The 27,960-nt window shown below is 38.2% G+C and overlaps 1 protein-coding gene and 1 long non-coding RNA gene across 5 annotated transcripts in view; both read right to left on the reverse strand.

Moving 5' to 3' along the window:
• Positions 1-27,960, reverse strand: part of SSH2 (slingshot protein phosphatase 2) — a 247,359-nt gene that overhangs the window by 196,688 nt on the left and 22,711 nt on the right. The gene's annotated exons all lie outside the window — the stretch shown is intronic.
• Positions 651-21,121, reverse strand: LOC125962049 (uncharacterized). Its single transcript, XR_007473364.1, has 3 exons — positions 20,020-21,121; positions 16,837-16,930; positions 651-13,105 (listed from the first exon to the last, which is right to left on the reverse strand). It is a non-coding gene; the product is annotated as an uncharacterized LOC125962049 (long non-coding RNA).

Below are 27,960 nucleotides of genomic sequence, written 5' to 3' on the forward strand. Positions count from 1 at the left end.
AGAGCAAGCTAGCAAAACAAGGAGGTACAGAAAGCTTAACTCCACATCTGCTGAAAGCATACAATTCTTGTTGACCCCATTTATTTGTAAATCATCCTACATATTGTCTTATGGCCTTTAACACCTTAGAATTATAATTCTTTATTTCCCGCCTCAGACCAATGTATGAGAGCTATCTGTGGTTTAAACACAACCATTAATCACCCCCAACTCCCCTCTCACACACACACACATACACACACACAAACACCTTTAAAACTTTTTTGTGTAGCTTGATTTGGAACCTGGGCTATGAAAGTGAATTAGGTTTTAGAGATGCTAATGTGTATGCCATGTAATATGACCACTGCATGCTTCTGTAGAGTGTGCAGAGAGGTGAAGCTCTTTATTCCTTTGGGGAACACAGGTTTGAAGAGCAAAGAGAAGGCTATTTTAGAGAAAGTAGGAGAATTCAGGAAACAAGAGGAATCTGAAGAAGACACTGAGTAAGAAAGGAGAGAAAAGCCTCCCTTGGACAATTGTCTGGGGATGTGTGCCAGGAAAGAAAGATTGCTGTTACTGAGATAGAATCATGAGACATTACCAAGTCAGGTTTCAGACGATTGTGAAAAGAACAGTTTTTTACTGAGAACCGAGGATTAGGCCTATTTTCCAGTAAGTAAAGAGCTTGATTCCTTCTGCAATAAATAAGAGAACTAAAAGATTTAGCTCTAGTACTGGAGGAGGAATCTAGGTTGATCAGCAAGGAAGGCTAGAGATACCTAAAATTAAGAACTAACAGGCTGAACTGGGAGTAAAGTGAGTGATGGTTTTGTATTTGTAATTAATTTCCTATACAAATTCTGACCTCAAGATCTCTTCACACAGCAGAAAGGTCATTTTTGCATTTTAATTGATAAACTGGACTATGATGAGAGAAGCTGCCCAGAAGGAGCTTAAAGGTTGTAAACCTCAGCCTCTAATCTTTCAAAGAAATTCTCTCTGGAGAAATAGTTACCACCAACAGTTCAAACTATCCAAGGGGAACCTCACCTGAATACCATTCCAGAGCTCTCCTTTCCTGATCCAAACTTTCAACATGCGCTAAAAAAATCACATTCAGCTTTGGGTACGGCAGAGGTAGGGCCTACCCCTCAAGATCCTTGAATTCTTAAAGCTATTTAAAAGTGAGAGAAGCCCAATTACAAAATCTGTCCTAGTCTTTTTCTCCCTAGTCACCCATATTTCAGAAGCTGACACCATAGTGAGATTGCCAAGCTCCTTGGGGAAAACTCATGCAGGTCAGAGACAAAGTGATCACATAAAATTCAGTTTCCACCAGAGAATTCTGAGAAGGATCCCTATCAAATACTGGTCATGGGCCTGTGAAATCCTCCCCACTCCCCTCAGTGAGGAGAAAAAAAGACGGACTTTTCAGCCTCTCTCACCCTGCATCATAAAAAATAATCTGGAGAAGTGGGACTTTGGACTTTGTGAAGGGCTAATAGTGCAGAGCTGACTACAAGTTGAGCAACGTAAGGAAACGAGCAAAGAGATGAGAGTGGAAGTGTCTCAAGAGATTCCAGACATAAAACAGCAATGCCCCAGAGCGAGAGGAGCAAGAGAACCTGGAGAGAAGAACCCATAAAAGAGGGCACTTCTCTAAGTTTAGTTTCTACTTTAGGAAAAGGATTTTAGAGATCAATTCAGAAATTGCTTCAAGGGCCAGAGATTCCAGGGCGATGGTCAATACCAAGGGGGTCTTATCTCCTAAACCACAATTGGAAGATATCATAAGAGCCATTGTGAGAAACTCCCAAAAGCTGAAGTGGTCTATGGGCTCCGGCAACAAAGCAGTGTCTCCTACAACCAAGAATGCTGGTTGCCCCAAATCCAAGCCAACCATGCTTTAAAAAGGAGATTGCTGGTGAGTCAAAGCTCAAATTTGAGGTAGGGCTCCAGTACCAGTCACTGGGCTGTCCCCTTGCAGTGCTCCTTAATTCAGTTGGGTTGGCTTCTAAGGTCTCAGAGTCCCATCTCCAGAGTATTTCCAATGGGGCCATGGCAGCTTTCCAGGTGCTGTGTGTCCTTATGGAGGCCAAAGGGAAACACCTTGGGTCCCTAAGCTTCAGGCCAAAGGGAAGAGCCAGGACAAGGATTTTGCACCAACTGACAGAAGCAAGGATACTAGACTAGAGACTCAAAGGAGGAGAATATCAAGGACGGATGAAGGATTGGGGGACTCACAAGGGAAGAGTTACCCTGCCTAGGCCAGGGCATTAGAGACCCTTGTGAACAAGGCCCGCTGATTACTGCCACAGAAGGAAGTTCCTCTGAAAAGAAACTTGCAGAAAAGGATGACTTGCTTTTGAGAGTGGCTTTTTCTCAAGAACAGAGGCAAAGTGCAGGAAGGTCCCCTGTAGAAATCAAAGTCCATGTCAATCTCTGCACAGAGCCCAGGGCCAGTTGAAACCAGAGCTCTTTACATGAGCAGCAGGGATAGATACTAAAGCACAGGAATTTATGAGAGCCACTATCCTGATCCTAGAGAAAAACTGGAGCTTATGCATGGACTTCTTATATGGGACATCAGTCAGCACAAGGAAGAACTCCAGGCCCATGCAGGGACCCTGAGCAAAGCAAAGTGAAAAGTGCCGTGTCTCACAGACATCAGTCAAGTTCTGACAGCCAGAGTTGTCTGAGCCTGGTCAGGATTGTCAGAAATAGGGATATTCCAGCAGAAAATCCCCTCCCAGGAGGATAACTTCTCTGAAGGAAAATGTTCATTCCATGTAGAGAAAGATCTTAGTTCTCATGTTAACATATCCTCTAAAGATGATGGTCTCTGTTTCTCATAACCAAGGAATTTCTTTCCAAATACACTAGTTTCTTCTAACTGGAGAAACAAAACAAAACAAAACAAAAACCTGAGAAGCCTTAGACTTGGGAACTGTCCTAAGCCCATTTTGTTATTCTCACTATTCCCACTGTCTAGATGGAGAACAAATATTTGTATGAGAACACTGGTATTCTTGGTTGGTATTTAAACCACGTGCATCTTAGAAAATTATTGTTTAAAATACAATAATTTACTATCACCCCTTTGCCACAATAAAATAATTCCATTAGAAAGGGGACCAGGCCATCAGGAAATACAACGGAAACTTACACCCTCCAGAAACTTTAAATCTGGACCATATTTTCTGTAATTCCTCAAATCAATGTTAATTAGCTTATGTGGATTTTTCAAAGGAAGGTGGTTAGAAAGATTCAAAGTAAAAAAGCACCCTGCTATAGTGTTACACTCCCATTGGGAGTTAAAAAACAAAAATCTTCACTACCAAAAACTCGACTTTTAGGTCCATTCTGAGTAGAAATCAGACTAAAAAATGTCACAGAATAAAACTTCCTCTGATTAAAAGTCTCTAATTTCAAATTTCTGAAGCAACATCCTTTCTTCTCTAATCCTCAAATAACTGCAAACTGAGATAAATGGATAGACCCCTCTCATGTTCTGAAGTTCTGAATTGTCTGCTTAAAAGGTAAGAAGCAGTTTTATATTTTGATAAAAAGGTCACTTGTGGTGAGGGTTCATAAAACTCCCTTCTCTGAGGACTGTTCATAATTTATATCCAGCCAAGTAATACCACTCAGGATACCCAGTTTCCTCAATTCCAAACAATCAATGAAGAAAGAAACTTTTAAATTTTCTTACTGAAACAGTTTTTCAGGTTTCTGTGTATGTTTTAGCATTAGTTTGAGCGACAAATTTCCTTAGCTAGTTATTTCCCACTTATTCCTAAATCTATAATAGGCCTCATAATTTTGTGAACAAGAAGAGAAGCATTGTCATTTCCAGCACTACAGAATCTTACAAAGGAAGTAAGTAAGCGCTTCCTTTGAAATTTTGAAAGTTTTGGTGTGTTTAGGGGGAAAGTATAGTTATACTTACTGTCCCACTTGACCAAAGGGCAGCTGGGAATCTCAAGAAGCAAACACTATATTCATGTTCTCCCAGCAAGCCCCCTGGCAACAAACCACAGTCTGTAAGTCTTCCCAAAACACAGTAATGAACCAGCTTCTATTCATTTTTTTTCAAACTGCAGGCTGAGAGACCCATGAGCAGCTTGTGAAATCAATTTAGAGGTCTGTAGCAACATACTTTTTTTTTTTTAAACTAACTAGAATAGAAAATATCAGAGTACACTGACTGCATGAAGGAAAAGGAAGAACTGTTTCATGAAACTTGTTTTAGACATGTATACAAGAACACCTACACAAGCATACCAGGTCATAATGTAAAATGTATTTATTACTGTGAATCTCAGTCATAAGAATTTGAAAGCTACTCCTTTCCAGGGGTCCCCAACCCCCAGGCTGTGGTAGCGTCCTCAGCCTGTGAGGAACCTGCTGCACAGCAGGAGGTGAGCCGCGGGCAAGCAAGCAAAGCTTTATCTGCTGCTCCCCACTACCACCTGAACCATCCCCCCACACCCCATCCGTGGAAAAACTGTCTTCCACAAAACTCGCCCCTGGTGCCAAAAAGATTGGGGACTGCTGCTCTAGACTATAAGTTTCATGAGGAAAAAGATCAAGTGTACCTAATTCATTCATTCTATATACCCAGCAACTACACATAATGCCTGGCATTTATAATAGGCACTCAATAAATATTTGTTGGCTGACTATTCAAGATGCATTCTTACATTACTAATACTGTGGGCCATAAATCAAAATTTGGACTGAATCTAAGTAGTTAGACAATATCTTTTATGAGGCACTAAGAAAATAACATTTGATTTTAGTAAATTTAACAATTTCTCCCTTGCTTGCCCTCTGATTGATGGGCTAAACAAATGGTAGATCCCAGCAGGAAATGAGAGAAGGCAAGGTCTTGGGAACTGACAAACTAAATGATTAGCCTTAGGATATGTCAGACCAGCAGGGTTTATGATCTTCCTATGTACATATTCTGACATAATATGCACAAACTTGTACAGCAAGAAAAGCACAGAATTTAGAATTAGTTAGAGATAATGACAACTAACGACTAAATGACCTTGGGCAAATTGTTTTAACTTCTCTGAGCCTAATTTCCTCAACTGGGAAAGCAAGTTGTGACAACTATAAATGGTTACCAAAATATAGGTGTAACTTCTACAAGAACATACAGGAGAAAATCTTTGCAGCACTGGGTTAGGCAAAGATTTCTTAATGACACAAAAAGCACTAACCATAAAAGAAAAAGTTTGTAAAAACTATGCTCTTTGAAAGACACACTTAAGAAAACAAAAAGTAATCCACAGACTGGGGAGAAATATATGCAAAATACGTCTGACAAAGTGCTTGTCAACACAATATATAAAGACATATATCTTAATAAAAAATAGGCAAAATATCTGAACAGACCCTTCACCAAGAAAAGATACAGACTGCAAATAAGCATCTGAAAATATGCTAGCCAAGTGTACCATTTATTGATGGGAAAATAAAGAAATAGATAAAGTACAGATCATGATACGTAACACTAAAGAACGAAAAGAATCCTTTCTGAATTTTTGCCCAGATTATAAACTACTAATATAGTTTATATTACTATACTGAGGGCAAGGACAATGTCTTCAAAGATTAGGAACTAAATAAATGTTTATACCTAGTATATTGTGAATGAGTTTAAAATCATGATGCTATTTAAAATGTCGATCATTAATTTTTTTTAAACTGCAAAGCAGTATTTAGGATGGTAGCAAGTTGAATAAGTGAACTTTCTTAGAATTATGTAATTGCCTTGAACTATCTGTGGTAATAAGGAAGTAATTTAAAGTGCTGAATTAGAGTTATTGGTCACCACTGAAAAGTAATCATTACTGAAAGTAATCCTTTAGTATTTTCATTGCCTTTTTTACTTACATAAAGAAAAATATTTCAAAGCTATCTCATTTAGTGATACAGATCAGAATCTCTGGTCAGTTAACTATGACCTGTTTCTTTCCAGGTTTGGCTTTTAAGGTTGAACCCTTGGGTCACATTCTAGCTTTATACCTATTGAAAATAAAACTATACCTTCCCTTTGGCCCAGCAGCTCTATTTCTAGAAATTTATTATAATTATGTGAAATGACATTTTCCTAATGTTATTCACTGCAGCATTTATTATAAAAACAAAAGCCTGGAGACTGGAAATTAAAGTACATCTATGCAATGGAATCCTATCTAGAAATAATAAAAACAAGGGAGCTTTTTATGTACTAATATGGAGCATTTCTAAGCTAGACTAAGTGAAAAAAAGCAAGGTACAGAATATTGTAGATGGTATGGTACCATTAGTATAAAAAAGGGGAAAGGCACGCGCGCACACACACACACTTGCTTGTCTATACATAGAGTACTTTTAGAGACACAGAAAATTAATAACATTAGTTTTATGTGAAGAAGAGGAGTGAGTGGCTGGGGGACAGAAGTAGGAAGACTCTTCACTATACACCCTTTCATAACTTCTTGAATTCTGAATCTTATGAATACATTATCTAGTTTAAAAAATTAAAAAATAAACTTAAAAATCAAATAATAATAATGAAGGAATTTAGTCTTTCAGCAGTAAGCAAGTCCAAGAAAAAAAGAACAGATTTGACTAAACTCTGACATTTGAATGAAGATACTGACAAGTGTCACAGAGGCACCCATCTGGGCCTGTGTGAGTTCCTTTGGAGACCTGAAATACTGATACAATAAACCCAAAACCTGTACGTGGCATCATTCAGACACTGATTCATCAAATTCCTACTGGAATTACCACTCCTTCATCATCCATTTGATTAAAAAAATAGTTTTAAAGTTTCTTTTCATTACCTGTAATTTTTACCTCAATACTATATGAAGAAGCAGGCTTTTTTATGATGGATATAAGACAAATGAAGTCTGGGTATCTTTAAAGGTCAAAATAGAATCTTTCATGGGTGAACTCTAATTGTACACAGAGTCTTCTAAATATGACAACATCATAGGGTGGCAACTAAAGGAGTATCAAGACTTTCTGAAGTTGTGAGATTCCCTTAAACATTTCTAAAACTTCTCACATGAGAAGGAAGGGAAGTAATATATGGAATTTTAGGAATGAAACTCTGGCTAACAGGGTTATGGGGCATCTGAGAAGTCACGGGATAGGTCTGACTTTCTCAGAGGGGAGGCTGCATTTTTTTTTTAATTTCCATCATCTGCTATTAAAATTAGTTCTGCACAAATGTTTGCAGATGCAGAGCAGCTGGCAGTCTTGCTGCATTTTGCTCATTGGTAGATCATAAGCAAGTCAATGAAGAAGGGCTGTTGAATTTTCCATCTGTGTTCCAGTGTTTTCAGAGAACTGTCAAATTTATGTTCTGGGACACTGGATTCACAATGTTAATATACTATTGAACACTGGCTAGAGCTTGAAAGTTTACATCTAGTCTCTGAAGATAATAAGATTTGAAAACATACTCTCTTGCAGCCATTTGTAAGCAAATCCTTTTTATACCCATGTGGAATAAACGTATATTATCCTATCTACATTAGTGCTTTCTGATGCATTTGATTTTTAAAACAATATCAGAACATAAACATATCCTACTTCATTAGTTAATCAAAAATGCAAAATAAAACAAGATACAATTTTCATCCTTCAGACTGGCAAAGATAAGAGACTATAAATGTTTCCAAAGCTATTAAGGAAAAGAGAAAGAGGAACTCTCATATACCAATGGCTGTGAGTATAAAATAGTAAAATTTTTCTGAAAAGTAATCTGATATTGTATCAAAAAAATCTTGAAGATGTTCATTATCTTTGACTGAGGAAATTCCAGAATTTATTTTAAAGAAATAATCTGAGATGTATATAAAGATTTACGTAAAAAAATAAAAAATTAAAAAACCAGAAATAAAGTCACAGATGTAGAAAACAATCTTATGGTTACTGGGGGAAAGCTGGGGAGGGATAAATTGGGAGATTGGGATTGACATATACACACTACTGTATATAAAATAGATAAGTAATAAGGACCTACTGTATAGCACAGGGAACTCTACTCAATACCCTGTAATGACATATATGGGAAAAGAATCTAAAAAAGAGTGGATATACGTACATGTATAACTGGTTCACTTCACTATAAAGCAGAAAGTAACACAACATTGTAAATCAACTATACTCCAATAAAAATTTTTTTGAAAAGATTTATGTCCAAAATATTCCCTATAGAACTATACACATTGCAACTCAAATATCTAACAACAGGTAAATAGTTAAATTATAGCACATTGAAATGAACACCTTAGTAAAACATAGGGAGACTCTTATTTCAGCCAAATCCTTTAATAAGTCTGATTCTTTTTTTTTTTTTTTTGCGGTATGAGGGCCTCTCACTGTTGTGGCCTCTCCCGTTGCGGAGCACAGGCTCCGGACGCACAGGCTCAGCGGCCATGGCTCACAGGCCCAGCAGCTCCGCGGCATGTGGGATCTTTCCGGACCGGGGCACGAACCCGTATCCCCTGCATCGGCAGGCGGACTCTCAACCACTGCGCCACCAGGGAAGCCCTGATTCATTTTTTAAAAACAGAAAAACAGTGATGAAAAGCAGGGGTCCATTAGACATGCTTGCTTTCTGGTTTTCAAAGTGATAGAAGGATAAAACAATTTCTTTTGAATTATGTACATGTTTGTTTTAGACTAATTCCAGCTCTGATTCTAGAAAACTGAGAGTTTAGAGATTTACGTTTGTTTTAGCATCTCACAAAAGGAATTGGTGACTATTAGTACCCACTGGACATAACGGCACAGTACAACATTAGCATGAAGACTTGGCTCCTATCCAAGAAACAATACAATAGCAACAATAAAAATCAGTGTGTATTCCTATGCCTAGAGCCTACACTACAAAAAGAAAAGCCAACGCTCCCTCCCCCAGCAAAAAAGTTTAATAATATTTACATAAGGTTAGGTGGGTATAGGAACAACTAGAGAGAGTGCTCTCTTAACATGGTGATATGGAGCACAGAAGGAGGGCCCCTGCCTACTTCTCTAGTTTTTTAAATTCTGTCTCACGGCACGTTGATCTAGAAACACTGGCCTTCCTTCAAATTCTCAAATATGCCAAACTCTCTCCACCTCAGGGCCTTTGAACACGCTATTCTCTTTGCTTACACTACTCTTTTCCTTATTTTCTTATGGCGGGCCCCTCCTCAATAAGTATGACTTCTTCAGGGAGGCCTTTCCTAATCTCCAATTTAAGCACTGCTCCCTGTTGTTTCAGTCAGAGAACCATCACAATTTGTAATTACAAATTTGCATACATGCTTAATTCTATCTTCACTACTACATAGAATAAGCTTCATGAGAGAAGGAACTGTCTGCTTTATTCATCAATGCACACATAATTGCCTAGAACAGTATGTGCTTATTGCCTAGCACAGTATGTGACACATAGTAGTGTTCAATATATATTTTTAGAATTAATAAATCAATGAATGAAGATATTTTAAAAGCAATTGGAGAAATGTATGAAAACAATGAGAAGATCAAGAGAAACTGGGAGGCAAATACTACCATACTACCTGTTTGGTAGTATGGGAGTATTTAAAATTTCTTCCAGATTTCTACTATAGTAGATATTCCATATTAAATAATGCATTACTAGTCATAAGTATCAGTGAAGGCATATGGAAAATATGAGATAAAAATCTAGCCATATCCTACTAAATACATTACACTATGATTGTAACTAATAAACTCTAATGGTGCAATATGATACTCATGATCTCAAATTATTAATTATCTACATAATTAAGAATAGGCATAAGCTACATAAATTATGAATAGTCAGAAAAATAAGCTCAAAGCAGCAAGTAAACAACTGAAAAAGTCTGGTTCAAGACTCGTTGATTTTCTGATGTGAATCATAGGAAATCTTTAAAAACATAGCATTTGGTGTTCTTATTTTTCATAATTATACAAATTGGTGACTAAATTACATTGATTTCCTCTAAATCTCATGTCTGTACATTTCATTTTTAAAAATGTGTCCAGGAGTATATCGTTTTAAAATTCCATGGTGAAAAGTCTAAGAACTAAAATATGATGACCACATTTTCCAGACAAAAAATCAGAATGTATGTTGACAAATATTTTAAAACAAGAGTATCAAAAATCTTAAGTATCATCATCTCCATATTACAGATAAGAGCACAGGGACTCAGTCAAGTAATTTATCCAAGATGAAAATAAGAGATAGAACCAGTATTCAAACTAGGTTTTTCTTACTCAGAGGCTCATGCTATTTCCACTTTGCTACAATGCTTTCTGCTGTTCATTTTTTCATTTACTCCAATATTAATCGAGAATCTACTAGATGCTACTGTGATTAAGTAGATATAAGAAAGGAAACTATAACTTGTCCTTGAAGCTCGAGAATATTTCCAGAATCAAAATAAACCTAACGGGGGGGGGGGGGAGGGAAGAAGGGAGGGGGAGAGAGGGAGGTTCCTTGAAACAAAGAGGGATCAACTGTCTGTCTTTTTCTTTGTTAGATCTGCTCAAACAGCATGTGACATCCATTTGAGGCCTCTGGCCCATCAGAAAGTCATCAAAACAAGATGCATTGTTTCCAAGTCCCAGCCAAGGCTCATGAAAATTAAGCTGGTAAAAGCAATGCCATAAATATAATGTTGAAATTCTAAATTTTGATACCTAAAGATGTAAGAGAATTAGAATGTTAGAAAGATGAAGGCTGTTTTTAAAAACTTCATGTTATAAAATAATTTGTTAAGAATCAAATAAAAAAATAAAATGCAAACCAAGTACAAGGCCACACTTAATATAGTTATGCACATGCTGCTAGGAAAAAAAAGACGTCCAGGGCTTCCCTGGTGGCACAGTGGTTAAGAATCTGCCTGCCAAGCAGGGGACACGGGTTCGATCCCCGGTCTGGGAAGATCCTACATGCCGTGGAGCAACTAAGCCCGTGTGCCATAACTACTGAGCCTGCGCTCTAAAGCCCGCATGCCACAACTACTGAAGCCCGTGCGCCTAGAGCCTGTGCTCCACAACGGGAGAAGCCACCGCAAATGAGAGGCCTGCACACTGCAACAAAGAGTAGCCCCTGCTCGCTGCAACTACAGAAAGCCCACACCCAGCAACGAAGACCCAACACAACCAAAAATAAATAAATTAAATAAATATAATTTTAAAAAAAGTCTTCTAGTCATTCCTTCATTCATCTATCAGTTCATTATCTATCTCACCAGCTGGCCATCAAACATCATTGAGTGCCTATTACATGGGACACTCTGCTGAATGGTACATAAGGATGAACCAAATGTGGATTGTACTCTTAAGTAGTCTTCAGTACTAGAAGGAAAAAATAATTACAAGGTAGAAAGGATTTCTGCTTAAGGATTAGGGAGGGCTTTGTGGAGGAGGGGTGTTTAAACTGGACCTTGACACAGAAAAGATGTGGACATATGGAAACGTGAGGAGAGTGTACTTGTGTATTCTGACTTGGTGGAGGCAGCAGGTTGAATACGTAAGGAGGTTAGATGGAATCCAGGCTTCATCCTGGAGTCCATGATTTTGCTGTTAACTCAGCCCACTTAGCTCATAATATTAAGATACTTCCCACTTCTAAACTATAAAATGGAGCTAATACTATCCTCCTCCTTGCCTTGGATTTTGTGAGGAGTAATTAATACTTACAAAGGAGTAATATTTATTCTCAGAGGAAGTTTCTTTTCCTGAATTTTAAAAGACAGAAAATCATTTTACACATTACATTTTCTTTCCTAGTTTCTCCTTAATAAGTTTTGCATCAGTCATAGTTAGTTTCTCTAGCCAAGCCAATCTAATAAATAAACCTAAGATAATTCCTCAAAGTATCACAGAATTCTTTGTCTTCCTTGGATCTGTGTCTTAACCCTTATTAGGCTAACAACAGAAGTAAGAGAGAGCAACTGCCTAGGAGGGGTAATAGTGAGATAGAAAATACACTCAGGTGAATTAGTTTGCTGCCATCAGAATATAAGCTTCTTAACATAAAAGAAAGTAATTCTCAGAAACTGGAAGGGTTGTTACAGATGGATTTAGTTCAACTTACACAGATGAGGGAACTAAAGCTGAGGGAGATCTAATGACCTGCCCAAGATTGTTCAGCTAGTTAATGGCAGACCTAGGACTTCCATTTCTGGTCCAGCATTCTTTCCTTTAAACCAGAGGTCGAAAACCAGGACTTGCAGGAAGAATCCTGCCTACAGAATTGTTCAGTATAGCCCCCATGGTATTTTTTTTATTAACCTGAATTTTTAAACAAGAGACACACAGAGATTTGTCACAGACTCCATCTATTCCCTAAGTCTTAGATAGTCCCAATTCACATATTCATGCTACCTGCCTGGCTCTGGTGGAATGAATCCTGACCAATTTTCTCCGTGCTGCCTTCTCTAACAGTACACACTGAATTTAATCAAGGAAGTTATTTCCCTACCATCCCAAATCTCAAATGCCAAGTTTTTTTTCTTTTCCCTAGTAGTATTACCTCATATTTGAACAATACTTTGATATAAATTATATTCTTTGTGTAGGACATTTTATGAAAACACAGAGATAAGTGATATGCTCAAGGTTACAAAGCTAACTAGTGACAGAGCTAGGGCTAGACCCGAGGATTCAGTTCAGAGGTCTTTTTTTTTCCTTCCAGTTTTACTCATATATTTACAGCACTGTATAAGTTTAAGGTGTACAGCATGATGATTTGACTTACATACCTCATGAAACAGTTTCCCAATAAGTTCAGTAAACATCCACCATCTCATATAGATACAAAATTAAGGAAATAGAAATTTTTGTGTGATGAGAACTCCTAGGCTTTACTCTCTTAACAACTTTCATATGTAACATACAGCAGTGTTAATTATATTTATCATGTTGTACATTACATCCCTAGTACTTATTTAACTTATAACTGGAAGTTTGGGTACCTTTTGACTGCTTTCATCCAATTCCCCTTCTCCCCACTCTCCGCCTCTGGTAACCACAAATCTTATCTCTTTTCCTGTGAGTTTGTATGTTTTTGAAGTAGAGTTGATCTACGACACTATGTTAGTTCCTGTTATACAAGACAGTGACGTTTTTCTATACATTTCAAAATGATCACCAATGTTGAGTCTATGCTATGTTACCATACAAAGATATTACTTAGTTATTGACTATATTCCCCACACTGTACATTTCATACTTGTGACTCATTTATTTTGCAACTGGAAGTTTGCACCTCTTAATCTCCCTCACCTATCCCTCACCTATTTCTTTCTTCCCCCATCCCCCTCTCCTCTGGTAACCACCTTTTTGTTCTCTGTATCTATAACTGTTTTGTTATGTTTGTTCATTTGTTTTTTAGATTTCACCTGTAAGTGAAACCATACAGTATTTGTCTTTCTGTCTGACTTATTTCACTTCGCATAATACTCTCTAGGTCCACCCATGTTGTAGCAAATGGCAAGATTTCATTATTTTTTATGGCTGAGAAATATTCCATTGTATATATATTCCACATCTTCTTTATCCATTCATCTATTGATGGGCTGCTTCCGTATCTTGGCTACTGTAAATAATGCTGCAATGAATACAGGGGCGCATGTATCTTTTTGAATTAGTGTTTTTGTTTTCTTTGGATAAATACCCAGGAGTGGAATTGCTGGATCCTATGGTAGTTCTATTTTTAATTTTCTGAGGAATCTTCATACTGTTTTCCACAGTGGCTGCACCAATTTACATTCCTCCCAACAATGCACAAGGGTTCCCTTTTCTCCACAGCCTTGCCAACACCTGTTAAATGTTGTCTTTTTGTTAACAGCCATTCTGACAGGTGTGAGGTGACATCTCATTGTGATTTTGATTTGCATTTCCCTGATGATTAGTGATGTTGAACATCTCTTCATGTGCCTGTTGGACATCTGTATGTCTTCTTCGGAAAAATGTCTATTCAGATCTGTCCATTTTTTTTATTTTTATTTTTTATTTATTTATTTTTTGCGGTGAGTGGGCCTCTCACTGTTGTGGGCCCTCCCGCTGCGGAGCACAGGCCCCGGACGCGCAGGCTCAGCGGCCATGGCTCACGGGCCCAGCCGCTCATAGACATGTGGGATCTTCCCGGACAGGGGCATGAACCCGTGTCCCCTGCATCGGCAGGCGAACTCTCAACCACTGCGCCACCAGGGAAGGCCTGTCCATTTTTTTCTAATGGAGTTGTTTGGGTTTTTTGACATTGAGTTTTATGAGCTCTTGCATATTTTAGATATTAACCCCTTATCAGATATATCATTTGCAAATATCTTCTCCCATTCAGTAGGTGGTCTTTTTATTTTGTTGATAGCTTCCTTCACTGTGCAAAAGCTTTTTAGTTTGATGTAGTCCCATTTGTTTATTTTTGCTTTGTTTTCCCCTGCCCGAGGAGACATATCCAAAAAAAATATTACCAAGACCAATGTCAAAGAGAGTACATCTATGTTTTCTTCTCGAAGTTTTATGGTTTCAGGTCCTATATTTAAATCTTTAATCCATTTTGAATTTATTTTTGTGCATGGTATGAGTAGTCCAGTTTGATTATTTTGCATGTAGCTGTTTTTTCCCAACACCATTTATTGAAAAGGCTGTCTTTTCCCCATTGTATATTCTTGCCTCCTTTGTTGTAGATTAATTGCCCGTGTAAGTGTGGGTTCATTTCTGGGCTTGATATTCTGTTCCATTGATCTGTGTCTGTTTTTGATTACTGTAGCTTTATAGTATAGTTTTAAATCAGGGAGCATGATACTTCCAGGTTTGTTCTTCTTTCTCAAGATTGTTTTAGTTATCCCTGGTCTGTGTCTTCATACAGATTTTATAATTATTTGTTCTAGATCTGTTAAAAATGCCCACTGGTATTTTGGTAGGGATTGCACTAAATCTGTAGATTACCTTGAGTAGTATGGTAGCAAGATATACTGTGTTCATGAATTGGAAGAATTAATATTGTTTAAATGGCCATACTACCCCAGGCAATGTACAGGTTCAACGCAATGCCTATCGAAGTACCAATGGCATTTTTCACAGAACTAGAACAAATAATTCTAAAATTTGTATGGAAACACAGAAGAGGCCTTTTTATTAAGCCTTGAGCTCACAGGACCAAACAGCATATCCCCCAATAATTCATCTATAGCTCAATTCCTTATTTTCTCAAAAATATTTATATCAAACTAAAAGTGAACATATTTTACTCAAGAGTATATTTCTCACTAGGTATACGGGGTCTAAAATATAGAGAGCAGTATCTATGTGCCCATTATATATTCCAGGTTGTAATTAATGTCTTCAAATACATATATATAATCAATTATCACAAATGGAATGTAAGATGAACAAAGTGTTAAATGGCTAAAGATTAAAAAAAAAAAACCAAAAAAACCCTAAAGACTAGAAACTAGAATTTAATAATACACTGCCAACATCTACACATATGTGAAGTACTGAAGATATCCCAAACCTTAGCTACAGTAGCTATAAGTTTATTGTCAACTGGCCACCAAAAAATAGGATGGTTTTTAAATGAAAAACAGAAATTAAATCCTTATATTAAACAGAATTAGGGAATTGTAAACCATCTGTAGCAGCCACTTTCCCAATTTTTTGTTAATAACAAAATAATTATGTAAAGTACACCTGGGGGATGAAATCAGAACTTGAAAATTCCCTAAAAACTATAAAATGAACTCAAACTTTTAAAGGCTTCAAGGAGAAAAAAAACATTAAACATATCCATTGAGAAACAGACTGCAAAACTGGCTTCTTAAGATGTATAGGAAGTAGTTTGGTTATCAAATTCAATGGCTAGAGGATTCTGGGACATACAATAGGTTGGTACACAGCTATCAACTTTGTCATCTGAATAGATATACAATGACAAGTTTCTTAACTTTTCCTAAAATGAGAATATAATTTTTAAGTTTTGGAAAATGATGTTTGGGGCACACTCGCTGTCGTTACTGGTAGAAGTGCAAACTAATATACTTTTCTGGAAAGTAATGTGGCACACTTACCAAAATTCTTTTTTTTTTTAAATAAATTAATTTATCTATTATTCATTTTTGGCTGTGTTGGATCTTTGTTGCTGTGTGCGGGCTTTTTCTAGTTGCGGCGAGCGGGGTCTACTCTTGGTTGCAGCGCGTGGGCTTTTCATTGCAGTGGCTTCTCTTGTTGCGGAGCACGGGCTCCAGTAGTTGCAGCATGCGGGCTCAGCAGTTGTGGCTCACGAGCTCTACAGTGCAGGCGCAGTAGTTGTGGCGCACGGGCCTAGCTGCTCCACGGCATGTGGGATACTCCCGGACCAGGGCACGAACCCGTGTTCCCTGCGTTGGCAGGTGGATTCTCAACCACTGCGCCACCAGGGAAGTCCCACCAAAATTCTTTAAAAAGTTATTTGCCTTTTTTCTAGTAAATCTATCTTGCCATGCCATTTTTCTTCCCTCCTACTATCATCACCATCAAATGAATACAACAAATTTGAATCATCAAGGATTTATAACTGAACAAACCAGGATTTTTTCCCCCTCATAATATACTCACTGTAGCATTCTATTCTCACATAGAACTTTACAATACTTGCTTTTTAATAAACATGCTTCAAGCTGGAAGTCTACCAAGTTATCATTAATGACAGTTTTTTTCTTAATGGCCAAATTAAATTCTTTTGCCTAGTGACAAGTTGAATTCTTGTATAACAAAAGGCACCTATTAAAAACAGTTTGGTACTAATTTTTAGAGTTAGTAAGTTCAAGAATGTAAACCCTGAATGATGAGTACCTTTTATATTTTAGGCTATAGGCCTGTAATTCAAACATTCTCCAAATCCTATATGAGGTGCCATTTTTTTGGGTGTCCAGTATGTGTTGCATGACTGCAAAAAGAAAGGAAGAACATAAAAAGAAAGAGAATACACATTTTCCTACCACGTTTCAGAAAGGTTTTTGCTAATCTGTACAGAAGTCAAGGCAACAGATTAGTATTAACCTAATTATATATGACATACTATATTATCTAAATATTGGTTATTCGTAGGAATTTTTATCTATGTACAGACAGATTGATAAAACCACAAATAGGATATATTTTAAGTTCTAATGAGAGTAAAAGAATGAGAAATGTCATCCTATATAGTAAGATTCAACCATAAGAGGAAATAGATATTTAAATCACAGAAGATGAGGTAGCTCTTTTCCTGGTTCAGACTAACTCCTTATTCAGGGTTCTGGACGCCCCCCCCCCCCGCTTCCCCTGAGACTTGGACCCCATCAATTATCCCCTCCCTCACTTTTATCTTCTATATCTTCCCCTGCTCACAACACTTTGGCTCATTTCCCTCAATATATAAACATTTTCAAGTCTATCTCATACTTCAAAAACAAAAACAAGACGTATCTTCATCTGATCCTACCATTCTTTTTCTCCTTGCATTCACAGCAGCACTTCTGGAAAGGAGTATTTTATATTCACTGTTTCCACTTGATCAATTTCGTCTTCTACCTACTACAATCAGGTTTCTCTGTCCCACCTCTCCAATGAAACTACTCTAGCCAAAGTCACTGGCGGTCTCCATTCAGAGCACTTTTCTTGGTCTTACTGGATTTCTCAGCTGCATTTGACAGAACTGGACCATTCACTCCTTCCTAAAACTCTCTTTTGGCATTTGTGATACCACTCTCTACTGGTCTTCCGCAAACTGCTTTCCAGTTGTTCCTTCTCAGTCTCTGTCAGATATTTATTTTCTACTTTTACTCCTTAAACATGAGGGCCCTCGGGATTCTGCCCTTGGTATCTATCTCCATGGGCATTCCTTCAGTGATCTCATCTCTCTGAGTTTCAACAAAAGCCTACAAACTAATTACTTCCAAATTTTCACTGCCAGTCCTCTTGGATACCCTACTGCCTAATGGGAACATATCTGCTTAGATGTTCTACAGCATTACACACTCAACATGTCTACAACTGAACTCATCTTCTTCCCACGGAAGTTTTACTTCTTGTACCTTTGTTAATGGAATCCGTCACCTACTCAGCCCAACCAAGCTAAAAATCTTCAAGAGTCAACTTAGGCTTCTTCTTCTGCCTCACCTCTCACAATCCACCATCAAGCCCCTACAGCGCTTTACTTTTTATATTTTTCTCTCATCTGTCTCATCCTTTCTATCCCAACCACAACTGCCTTAGTTTGGGCCTTTGTGTTTAGTTCTAAGACTTGGCTACTGCAACGATCTACTCTAAGTCGCAGTTCTAACTTTGCTTCTGTGAATAAAGCCCTTTATGTTCTTCATTGCCAAAAGCAGCGTTTCCTGTGTCAGAGTTACCTAAGGATGCTTATAAAAATGCATATTCCTAGGCCAATCTGCAATTTTACATGCTTCCCAAGTGACTGTGATACAATCTAAAGCTTGAGAAATAAAGGCTAAAGTTTAAGTCCAAAATTCTTACCAAGGCACACAAGGCCCTGCAGGACTTGGCTCTTGTCTACTTAGCTCTCTAAGCTAGCATCTCCCTCTCTCTCCCATCAAGTGCTTTATTATCTAGAATATTGAAATTTTCTGCACTTATCTCCATGTCTTTGGCTTCCATGCCTTTGTTGTTCTCCCCGTTTCTTCATCAAGCCTTACTCAACCTTTATGGAATTATGAAAGAAGGTCCACCACGAAACTGCCTTTATTCTACCAAGCTGACACTTAGCTCCCAAATCCTATTAACCAAAGACTGAGTTTGGCTGTCATGGTATCACAGAAAGATATCTGGTCTTTGTCCCTGGTTCCAGGCACAGAGCCTAAAACCCTTGTGATTTCCTTAGTGGCAAGGGCGATGGGAGCATCTTTTGTTCTAATGAGGTGACTCTTACTGGGCCTCTAAATAGCTTCAGGATGGGAACTAGTGGCGAGAAAGACCAAGCCTTAATTAGAAGCTTGGAAATTTCAGCCCTACCCTGCAAACACTAGGAAGAGGAGAGGGGATGGAGACTGAGTTAATCATCAATAGCCAATGATTTAATCAATCATGCTTAGGTGTTGAAATCTCCATAAAAACCCCCTAAACGACAGGGTTCAGAGAGCTTTCAGGTTGGTGAACACATCAAGGTGCTGGGAGGGTGAAACACCTGGAGAGGTCATGGAAGCTCCATGCCCCTTCCCCCACAGCTTGCCCTATGCATCTCTTCTTTTTGCCTATTTCTGAGTTGTATCCTTTACAATAAACCGGTAACAGCAAGTAAGGTGCTTTCCTGAGTTCTATGAGTCATTCTAGCAAATTACTGAACCTGAGGAGAAGGGTTGTGGGAATCCCTGACTTTGTAGCCAAGTTGGACAGAAGTGTGAATAATCTGGGGACCTGATACTTGAGACTGGTGTCTGAAGTAAGGACAGTCCTGTGGGACTAAGCCCTTAAACTTCTGGAGTCTGATGCTAACTCTGGGCAGTTAGTGTCAGAATTGAATTGACACCTAGCTAGTGTCCTCAGAGAATCAGAGAGTCAGGAGGAAAAACAATTCTCACTTGTCTTTAGAAGCATATGCATTCTCCGAAGGAGATGGAACTTATGATTAAGAAAATAAGTAAAATTATTATCATTCTCCATCTTTAAGAATCTACTGCAAAAAAAAAGGCATCTCACACTCTAATACAACCATAAACAACGAAGGAAGACTCTCCGGGAATTTCCAGTGACCACATTTTCAAAAACAATTCATGAAGTACCCCCACTTGACCTGCTAAAATTGCTGATAGGAAACTGGAATTCATTAAGAGGAAATGTAACAATGTCTTTCAAAGTACTGAAGTGGATTAAGTCTAATTCTACAGCTTCCTGAAGAAGAAAGCCCATGTTTATATATGGGTTACTACCACCCTCCAAACTTAAACTCACATCAGTAAATGTTAGATTTGATTAAGAGTAATTTTCACAAAAACTTAAATATCATGATTCAAGTGAATTTTTAAAAGAGGTTTCAACCTTCATCAGAGGGCCTCTTTGTTTTCTCTTTAGATAACTGCTTCTGTTATAAAAATGTGTTGTTCACTGTGAAAGAAAAACATTAAAAATATAAAAGCATATAGAACACATCAAGTATTAAAAACTACCCATGATTCTACCATCCAGAGAGTTTCAATGTTTTTATGTATTACCTTCTAGTTACACACATATAAAAGTATTTTATTGGGGGCTTCCCTGGTGGTCCAGTGGTTAAGAATCCGACTTCCAGTGCAGGGGACGCGGGTTTGATCGCTGGCCAGGGAACAAAGATCCCACATGCCTCCAGGCAACTAAGTCCGCGCGCTGCAACTACTGAGCCAGTGCGATGCGCCTTAACTAGAGAGAAGTCCATGCGCCACAAGTAGAGAGAAGCCCAGGCGCCGCAGCGAAGAGCCCGCATGCCACAATGAAAAGATCTCCCATGCCACAACTAAGACCCGACGCAGCCAAAAATAAATTTTTAAAAAGTGTTTTACTAAGTAAAAATGATTCCACACTGTAGAAGTGTTTTCAAATATACTTTTTTAAATCAAAATTTCCTATCACCATAATTTTTAAAATTAAGTTTATTTTAAATTAAACAAATGAGACAAGAATACACTGTTTAAAAAATTCCAACTACACTTTAGAAAAAGTCCAACTTTCCCTTTAGAAAAAGCCCAGGCTCAGTCTCCTCCCAAGGTAAGTGCATCTATTAGCCAGATTTTTATTTTTTTATTATTTTAAAAACATTTATTTATTTATTTAGGCTGCCTGTGTCTTAGTTGCGGCATGCAGGATCTTTGTTGTGGCATACAAACTCTTAGTTGCATCATGCAAGCTCTTAGTTGTGGCATGCATGCGGGATCTATTTCCCCGCGACCAGGGATGGAACCCAGGCCCCCTACATTGGGATCATGGAGTCTTACCCACTGGACCACGGAGGAAGTCCCCAGCCAGATATTTAGATATGTGTACATGTGTATGTTTATACAACAGAAATGTTTTATTTTACATAAGTAGTATTATATTGTATTTACTGTTCTGTAATTTGCTTTCTTTATTCAGTGTTATTTTGAAGATCTTTCCCTGTTGGTACACATAGATTTATCCCATTCTTCTTAAGCACTACCTAGTGTTCCTGAGTTTAAGCATTCCCCTATGAATGAATATTTAGGTTTTTTGGTTTTATTTTGTCTTGTTTTCCTATTACAGATAACGCTACAACAGTCGTTCTTGCAGCTCATGCTTGTATTACAAGTAAGAATGTTTTTCCTAGGGTAGATAACAAGAAAGGGAACTGCTGAGTCATAAGGTACAGGTATTTTAAGTTTTAACAGATACTACATCAAATTGCCCGCCAAAGTGGCTGTACCAAATTATATGTCCACAAACAGTTTATGACAATACTTCTTTCTCTATCCCCTCATCATACCAGATATTATCACATTAAATATTTTTGCTAACGCAATGGGTGAAAATTTTTATCTTATTTTTAAATTTCTCTAATTACTAATGAACATATTTCTCTAATTACTAATGAACATATTTTCTTATGAGTCATTTTTATTCCCTCTTCTATGAATTTGTTTTTTACTATTAGGTATATTTTGTATTATTTTTAGGAGTTCTTTATGTATCAGGAGTACAAAGTATTTGCTATGTATATTATGAATACTTCTCAATTATTGTTTGTTTTCTAATGTAATTATGGTGTCTTATTTTATTAAAATTTATATTTTGATATAGTCAAATTTATTAATCTTTTTTTTAGGGTTTTGTGTTTTGTCACCTACTTTTTTTTTCTTTCTCAAGGAAACATAAACATACTTTCCTATATTTTTCCTCTAATAACTTTATATATTTAAAAATGTTTAGGCCTGTGATCCATCTAGGATTTATTTTTGAGTTTGATCTAATGTGGAGCTCTAATTTTACTTTATTCCATTTGGAAAGCTAATTACCAACTCCAGTTGTCATTCTTCTTATCACCACTGATTTGAAACATTATTTCTATCATGTAGTAAATCCCTATATATACACATAGATCTGTATCTGTTCCATTAATTTATACTGCTTTAGTAACGGTTTATAATATATTTTGCTCTCTGCTAGGGCACATCTCTCACTCTCTTATTTAAAAGTATCTTGCTATTCTTGAGCATGTCTCTTCCACATGATTTTCAGAATCAAGTTCTAACAGAAAGCCTGTTGGGATTCTGACTGGGATTGCACTGAAGTTGTAAATTAATCGGGGTAGAAATGGCATCTCTGCAATATTAAGTCTTCTCTTCAAGGAACATGCATAGATCTCTACTTACTCAGGTTTTCTTTTATATCCTTCAATAGGGTTCATACAGGTCTTACAGATTTCTTGTCAAAATGCTGCCATGCACAGTGGGCACTCTGTAAGTGGTAGCTACTATTATTACTAAGGGTTTATTGGTTACAGTATACTAAAAATAACCAAGGAAGCATATTCTAGAAACCACTGTCAGTTTCTCAGGACAAAACTAAATCTGGATCCTAAATTATCCTTCAACCCCCATCTCGCTTCCTATTCTTACCTCTATTCATACCAAAAGGTCCACTTTTAAGAATTATTTTAAAAACAAGTTTTTAAAAATCTAATTTTAGTCAGTAATATATTAACTCATTAGAGAATATATTTAAGCCTTGAACAGTCTCTGGGCAGATCCTTAATAGAACACTAAGACCAACTAAAAATACATATCCAAAACATAGCATGTAAATCATATTTCCTGTGCAGGAACAGAGGTTTCTACTCCAAGGATCGACAGGTCAGTTAACAGAATTATCTCTCAGCCTGTTCTGCACGCCTGCCAATAATTACCATAAAACCCAAGGAAGAAAACCCAATTAAAGTACTCGTTCAAATTATATTTCATGGTTCCAAAGACACTTTACCAAGAGTACATAGTATCTTTGAATGCTAAAACTCAAAAGGACCTTAGAACTTCAACTCTTATTTCTTACATGAGAAAACTAGCGTCAGACAGATGAAGAGACTGGCTAGGGTCACAGAGTTAAATGGTAGCAAAGCCAGATGAATGGCTCTCCTACCACGCCAATGTTACTTCTTCCAGGTCATGCAGCTTGTGTTACTTTGGGGCCACCTGTTTTATTTATTTATTTATTTAATAAAGTTATTTATTTATTTTTGGCTGCATTGGGTCTTCAATGCTGCACACAGGCTTTTTCTAGTTGTGGTGAGCGGGGGCTACTCTTCGTTGTGGTGCAGTGGCTTCTCTTGTTGCAGAGCAAGAGCTCTAGGCGCATGGTCTTCAGTAGTTGTGGCTCGCGGGCTCTAGAGCGCAGGCTCAGTAGTTGTGGTGGACAGGCTTAGCTGCTCCGAGGCATGTGGGATCTTCCCGGACCAGGGCTCGAAACCCTGTCCCCTGCATTGGCAGGCAGATTCTTAACCACTGTGCCACCAGGGAAGTCCTGGGGACACCTGTTTTATTTGATAATATTCCTATGGACGATATTTTGGTAACAATACCCAGGATTAGTAATTAATTAATGTTATAAAAGCAAACTGTTACCATAGAATACATTTAAAAAGTCTTGGAGCACATATGGGGATCTTTTACATTTGGGATATTATCATTATGGAACTGTTTAATGAGGATTAATGGAGGATAAGATTGAGTTTTAGAAGGAAAAAAAAAAACCCAAAACCCCAGGGCACTTCAGGTGTATTTCCTAGATCCTCTTTCCTAGACCCACCAAAAATGACACATGGAATTCAAGATTAGAGTTTAAGACAGGAAGGATAAAGCAGGCCAATCTTCAGCAGGAGCTATTAAGACAGTGGGATCGAAGTCAGACTACCTGGATTCTAATCCTGTTCTACCCCTTATCTGTTCCTCAATTTTCTCATCTGTTAAATGGAGATGATAAGAGCACCTATCCGCAGAAGGTTGCTGAGATCATACCTACAAAGAGCTCAGAACAGTGCCTGGCAGAGAGTAAATGCTCAGGAAATGTTGGTTATTCTTATTTCTGTCTCTTTGGAAAGAAGAAACTTTCTGGTCATCACAGAACAGGGAATAAACCTATTTTTAAATGGTCTTCTGCACTGGAAGTTAGGGGATGCTATTGCTAAATATTAATTTTAGGAAAGAAAGAATTTTCAGCTTTGTAATTTTTTTAAAATTAATTAATTAATTTATTTTTTGGCTGCATTGGGTTTTTGTTGCTGCGCATGGCTTTCTCTAGTTGTGGCAAATGGGGGCTACTCTTTGTTGTGGTGCATGGGTTTCTCATGGTGGTGCCTTCTCTTGTTGCAGAGCACGGGCTCTAGGTGCGCGGGCTTCAGTAGTTGTGGCACGTGGGCTCAGTAGTTGTGGTGCACGGGCTTAGTTGCTCCACAGCATGTGGGATTCTCCCAGGCAGGGGCTCGAACCTGTGTCCCCTGCATTGGCAGGTGGATTCTTAACCACTGCACCACCAGGGAAGTCCAATATAGTGGAATATTATCCTGCTATAAAAAAGAGTGAAATACTGATACAGGCCACAATATGGATGAAGCTTGAAAATATTATGGTAAGTGAAAGAAGCCAGTCACAAAAGACAACATACTGTATGATTCCATACATATGAAAGTTCAGAATAGGGAAATCTATAGACAGAAAGTTGATTACTGATTGCTTAGGGTTCAGGGGAAATAGGATGGTGATAACCAAAGGGTAAGAGGTTTCTTTCTGAGGTGATAAAAATGTTTAAAAATTGGGGCTTCCCTGGTGGCGCAGTGGTTGAGAGTCCGCCTGCCGATGCAGGGGACACGGGTTCGTGCCCCGGTCTGGGAGGATCCCACGTGCCGCGGAGCGGCTGGGCCTGTGGGCCGTGGCCACTGGGCCTGCGCGTCCGGAGCCTGTGCTCCACGACGGGAGAGGCCACAACGGTGAGAGGCCCGTGTATCACAAAAAGAAAAAAAAAAGTTTAAAAAATTGACTGTGGTAATAGGTACACAAATCAGTGACTATACCAAAAACCAGTGAACACTTTAAATATGTTAACTGAATAGTATGAATTCTATGTCAATAAAGTTGTTAAAAAATAATAAGTCTGAAAAACACTTTAAAAGATCATCCTGGGAATTCCCTGGTGGTCCAGTGGTTAGGACTCCGCGCTTTCACTGCCGAGGGCCTGTGTTTGATCCCTGGTCGGGGAACTAAGATCCCACAAGCCGTGTGGCCAAAACAATAAAATAAAGTATAATAATAATAATAAAATGGATACCTTAAAAATATATATATATCATCCCATGAAAAGCACCTGGACACATACTCATCTGATTTAGGTTCTAACCATGGATACTTTTGCCAACACTCAGTGGAAGAACCAGGATAGGTCAGACTTAATCACAGGCTGGATCCCCTGCACCAGTAGTTTTCATATGTTTAGTGCCTATCAGAATCACACAAGAGCCTGTTAACAATACACAGTCCTGAACTCCATCAAGAGAGATTTGGTAGGACAGAGATGAAGACCATGAATCTGCTTTGCTATATACCCACATGTGTCTAGTGTAGATGGATAGCAAACACATTGAATACAAACACTTCCCTGTACTGTGCTATCTGGATGAAACCCACCAGATTTAATCTACATTTCTAAATAAATTCCAAAATGCTGAACATATACCCTAGTTAACAGAAAAAGGGGAAAAAATAGCTTCCAAACTTTTGAAAAGTAGTCCAGAGGTAACTGCATAATTTCCAGATTTCTCATTTGAACAAAAGGGCTAGCTAGCTCTAGAGAAAGAACCATAAATAGCCATAAAAGCACAGAGCAGGACTACATCCTTATATAATGACCCACTTAAATCAAAAGGCCTCAGTATAGACCACACCACAAATACCTGGTACTACTAACTGGAGAATATTTACTCTTGCACATTTTAATGGTTATAATTTAGAACCTTATATCCTGTCATCCCATTACTTTACTAGACTCTAGTTAAAAACCATCTTTAAACTGAAGAGATTTTGTATGAACAATATATAGTTTTTTAAAATGAAGGAATGGCTTTTGGAATTTAAAAAAGTAGAGAAATGAAGTACTAGTAGACATTTTCAATAGAAAATATATAAAAATAAAAAACTTCTAAAAGTTCCTTACTTGGTATTTCATCTGGAAAATGTAGAAATTCCAAAGCAACTCCCTTCCACCACCTCACCTAAAAAAAGGGGGATTCTAAGTACAGAAGAGACACGTCCCAAAGCTTATGAACTCCATCCCTTGGAGGTGGGGCGCAACATGCTTTCTAGACCTTCGGTTTATTACTCTTGCTTCCTATTCAAACCTGAACAGCTTATTTCCTGGTTTTCTAGTTGGAAGCAGATACGAAGCAGCAAATTAGAAGTAAAGAACTACTAGAAGACACTATGACAGTAGAAAGCGACAGCCAACTCTGTGACAATAAGGAAGAAGACTCAGTAAGACTATAAAAAGTAGACATAGAGGGCTTCCCTGGTGGCGCAGTGGTTGAGAGTCCGCCTGCCGATGCAGAGGACACGGGTTCGTGCCCCGGTCCGGGAGGATCCCACATGCCGTGGAGCGGCTGGGCCCGTGAGCCATGGCTGCTGAGCCTGCGTGTCCGGAGCCTGTGCTCCGCAACGGGAGAGGCCACAGCAGTGAGAGGCCCGCGTACCGCAAAAAAAAAAAAAAAGTAGACATAGAAATACAACCTTACTTGGAAAAGAAGCTGCTAAGGGCATTACTGTATTAGAGCTCAGAGTAAAACTTCCCATTCCTCCAAAGCTAATCTCTCCATCTTCTGGAAACTTCTCCCATGTCCTCCAGAATCTTGCTCCATGAATCATCCTCTCTTCCTTCCATATATTGGCCCTCTTCTTGCCTAAGGACTCCTTCCCTTCATAAGAAAAATATTCTCAAGTCTCTTCCAAATAACACAAAAGAGCCCTTCTTTCACCCACACTCTCTTCTAGTTAACTTTCTTCTTTCCTTCAGAGGCAAGGTTTTGGTAAGAACAGCCTCTACTTGCTACCTCTCCTTCCTCACCACTCATTTATCTTCTAGCCGGCTGCAACACAATTGTCTTCTGACCTCTTACTCCACGGTACCTGCTGCTCTCACACAGGTCACTGGTGCTCTGCTAACTGCCAAAGTCAACTGACTTTCTACTCTTGGCTCCGTTGAGCAGTCTGAGACATCAGATCCAACAGTGACCAGTTCCTTCCTGAAACTCCCTCTTTGCTTAGAGTCTGTGATGCCACACTCAGTTGGATTCTTCAGTTCTGGGATGCCAATGGAATGTACGCAAAAAAGCGGGAGAAGGGTTCATGATCAAATAGATTTAGGAAATATGGTATTAAATTAAACAGGTTTCTCTACTACAGGATTTCTCATATTTCTCAGGATTTCTCACATCAATACTGATGCGTATTGTGACTCTACAAGATAGGGTCAGCATTTGTAGAGTCAAACTTACATCCCAAACTTACTTGATTCTAGAACCCCCTCCCTTTTAAAGAACTATCTCATAGGACAAATGGAGGAACATATTTTGGGTAACATTGTTCTTGATGTTCTTTTTCAGTCTTATCTGCAGGATCTTCTTCCTCCACTAGCCTCTCAAATGTCTAAGTTTCTCAAAAGTTCACATTTAGTGCTTCACTTATCTCATGCCTTAGTCCTCCACTTATCTCACCTTATACATTCACCGTAAGTGACCTCATTTACCCTCATGGTTTCAACCCAACTCTAAAGTCCACAAGTGACTCTGACGCTTACTAACTTGTGCAACCACGGATCTTGGTTTCATAATCTATAAAATGGGAATAATGATAACTAATTCATAAGGACCAAATGCATGATGTATATAAAGTATTTACCACAGTGTAGTCACACATTTACACCTTTAAGCAGAAGCTCAGTAAATGGTCACAATCA

Source organism: Orcinus orca, chromosome 19 (genome assembly GCF_937001465.1).
Source record: "Orcinus orca chromosome 19, mOrcOrc1.1, whole genome shotgun sequence".
NCBI classification, from domain to species: domain Eukaryota; kingdom Metazoa; phylum Chordata; class Mammalia; order Artiodactyla; family Delphinidae; genus Orcinus; species Orcinus orca.